Source organism: Bidens hawaiensis, unplaced genomic scaffold (assembly GCF_021521415.1).
Source record: "Bidens hawaiensis isolate Kalapana, Puna unplaced genomic scaffold, B.hawaiensis_p1.1 tig00000458_1, whole genome shotgun sequence".
Lineage (NCBI taxonomy): Eukaryota > Viridiplantae > Streptophyta > Magnoliopsida > Asterales > Asteraceae > Bidens > Bidens hawaiensis.
Genome location: NW_027491030.1, coordinates 1,073,491 through 1,077,060, shown reverse-complemented (window position 1 = coordinate 1,077,060; position 3,570 = coordinate 1,073,491). Strand labels below are relative to the sequence as shown.

At 33.7% G+C, this 3,570-nt stretch overlaps 1 pseudogene across 1 annotated transcript; it reads right to left on the bottom strand.

Moving 5' to 3' along the window:
• Nucleotides 1–742: 742 nt before the first annotated feature.
• Nucleotides 743–2,200, bottom strand: LOC143625301 (uncharacterized; annotated as a pseudogene). Its single transcript, XR_013152256.1, has 5 exons — nt 1,984–2,200; nt 1,263–1,350; nt 1,078–1,170; nt 956–1,000; nt 743–867 (listed from the first exon to the last, which is right to left on the bottom strand). The product of XR_013152256.1 is annotated as an uncharacterized LOC143625301 (transcript).
• Nucleotides 2,201–3,570: the final 1,370 nt, after the last annotated feature.

The following is a 3,570-nucleotide window of genomic DNA, read 5'->3' as shown; positions in this document are numbered from 1 at the left end:
TTGAGTTTGTGACACTTACGAGTCACGATGAGTATGGTAATAATAGTATCGTATTGTAGAAAGTACAGATTGGAACATTTTGTCTTATTTACAAGGCTTGATTACATGTGCTTGGTTATATTTACCAGTTATATTGTCCATGTCAACGTTTGTTAAAGTACATGACTATTAACACATTTTAACATATATGTTTTATTTTTTACTTCTAAAGCCGAAGAACACTAGTTAACCCGAAATCATCCATAACTTCATATTTGAAGGCGAAATCATCCCGATTTAAACACATGGTTAAGATTGCCTGGCATAATAGTGAGTGTACAACCTCAAAAGTACCAAAAACTAAGAAAGACAACCTTAACATCTATTATCTTTCCCTGTAATCCTATAATTACACAGAGAATGACCAAATCTTCCTAATAAATTACAGAAAAAAGAAAAGCTTCTTGATTAATATTTAATAATATACATTAGCCAAAATGACTTGCCTGTGCCATCCAATATTCCACCACTATCACCAAAAACTAACCCCTGCAAAAACCATTACACCAAAGTTGTCATTAGAAAGAAATGGGCTCAAAACAACTTTGGACTTGGCCCATTAAGGAGTGTATGTAATGTAATTAATAATTATGTTCATGACTTTTATCACCTTATTTAAGGGTGAAATAAGATGATTTCAATCAGTATGCAATTGCTTATTTCAAATTGATTACTCTTCTTACATCTAAATTTATATGTATATGGTTAAGACTGCGTGAACTTTCGGTTGGCTTAACCAAAGATAAGTTCTCACCTTTCTAATCAGTAATAAGATTCCGAATCGTAAGAATCTGAATCATAAGAATCATCATTAAAGAATCCAGCAGTCTGTAGATAGATCAAACCAGATCAAAACTTGTCAAACAAAGTAACAAATTTTATAAAAGTTTAGAGATTACATTAAGCAAACACATACCTTGTCAAATTTCCCAACCTCTGCCGAATCCGCCTCCTCGTCGACCTATACAAAGAGTAATTCAAGAAGTTGAAATAAAGTTAAATTAAAGCGAATCTTAATTCAATCTTTATAACACTTACACATGACTGCATTTGATCTTCCGATTCTTTAAGTAGCTTTTCATAATAAGCATCGTTTACCATCTTAGCTTGAATTACATATGGTTTCCTTTCCTATAACAACATAACAAACATGTTACAAATCAAAGATCAAAGAAAACTAAAACCTAAGAATAAATGGCTTAATTTTCCCACAAAACTAGTACCTTGGAAGACATGTTTTTCCATATTTCAAACCCTTTCCGATCCGTTTCAATGTAACTTTTAGAATCACAATTCTTCACAAAACTTTCCCTGCAATCAACAAAACAAGCTACATTATAGATAACCACCAAAAAATTTATGTAAACTTTTCTTGAATTTTTCATTTCTAAAGAATCACCACTATATGGTAGCAATAGTTTACTACAATCAATTATAGTATAGTTGTATGCCTGTTGCGTCGATTATCTTAGCCAAGTTTTACGTTGTCTAAATTACTATATTGTACAAGTAAAAAGGCAGTTTTGGGCAATGTTCAAGCCCGTCTCCGAGAATTTAAATACCTCGGCCGAGCCAAAATATAAAGGCCCGTAGGCCTTAACGAACATTTTTTATTCGCTAATGTACATGGATAAAACTTATTTTTTAAGTTTTAACACCAAAAAACACATATATGAAACATGTATAAAAATGTTTGTGCCCCTGAAACTTATGTGCCTCGGCTGATGGTGAGGCTCGCGCACCCTCCGAGCCTCCCCGAACGTCTCTGTGAATGTAATTTTACTGAGTACGTTTATTTGTTTTTAAAAATCAGGATTCTCAAAATAGCATGAACATTATGTTCCTAAAACTTTCCTTCACTAGTTCCACCTTTTTCAAATTGACCCGTTCTGACCTGACTCGTGTTTGCTAGTCCTAACGTATGTAAGGATTAAAAAACATTACATGAAGAATCTAAACTCTGACTGGGTTGATCTCTAAACCTCTGTTCCACCTCAATCTGATATTCCACATTTACCCCTTTGAATTTCTTTTTGGATTCACATTCATGCATATCCGCAAGTGCTAACGCTATTGAAACCCCACAACTTTCACTGACAATTTTTAACACATAATCGAAAACCAAGATTATTAATAAACGTGTATAATATATACATAACATACAAATTAAAGAGGGGGGGGGGGGTGAATATGAATGAATACCAGTTTCTAAAGGCACTACCATCCGGACCTCGAAGCAATGCATTGACTCGTTTTCGACTTCTTGATTGATACGCCATTATTAATGGATAATAATAATAATAATAATAATACTTTTTTAAAGCTTTCTGCTAAGAAGGTTTATATTGTTTGTATGTTGCCTTTTAGGGTTTAACGCCTTTTGGGGCTTTGGTTTGGAAATGAAGTGATGGCTGCTAAAATGTGCCTTCAAATGCTGAGTTGGCGCGTGATAGCGGGAGGCGTGTTTTTTGTATAAAGTGCGCCGGCGGTTGATTTTTGTAATTGTGGCTAAAAACTTTAAATGGGAATAAAATTTGCCAGTAAAATGCGATTGATATGCTGAGTTGGCGCAAAGGATATAAACGAGTTGAGATGAGCCCACTGCTGAGCCTAAACATGTCTAGGCTTAAGCTCCACTCGATTACTCGTTTTAATTTAGGAGGGTTCAAGCTCTACTCGTTTAAAATTGTATTTCTAATATTCGAGTTAGGCTTATTTGTTAATTAGTTGCTTTTTAGTTATTGTATTTATATTTTTATAATGAAATGTACGTATGAATTTATACCTACATTTTTCTAAAATAATATAGCATATAATGTTTAATTATTTTATCATATGTTTATATATAAGAATTGTTATTAACTTATTACGTAAATAAAAAGTTCGTTTAGGCTCGTAACCTTGTTTGAGCTTGATATGTGAGGCTGAGCTCATTTATTAAATAAGCCTTAATAAAAGCTAGAGCTTGTTTATGCTTGTCAAAATCAAGTAGTTTACGGGAGGGACGGTCGGTGTACAATAGTGGGAGGCGTATTATGTTGCTAAAGTACACTGGCGGTTAAATATTGTATTGAAGTAGAACTTTAAAAGGAAATGATTTCTGCCGGTAAAAGATAGTGACGAAACGTGTTTCCCGCGGTAAAGTTTTATTGAAGAACGTGGGATATTGTAGTGACAGTTGGCGTGATGTGATTGGCTCAGGTTTTTGAAGTATTTACACGCGACGGTGAGCCGTCGTTTTCTACCTCGTACTACGCAAAGTATTGAAACATTTTTGGATTATTGAATTTTGGTTTGAATATACCAACAAAGAACAATGAACATTCATTCATTCCTATAGTATTTTATTTCATAGAATCATGGTAACGTAATTAATCAGATTAATTCTTTCTTAAATACTTCTAGGGCATAAAATTTTAATTTTTTTTAACGACCAAGGTACCTCGTATGTGATGACCAAATGACAAAAGGTCACCGCCCGCTGGCCCAACCCAATTGTACGAAACCCTTAAATGTTTCAAATTTATCTTC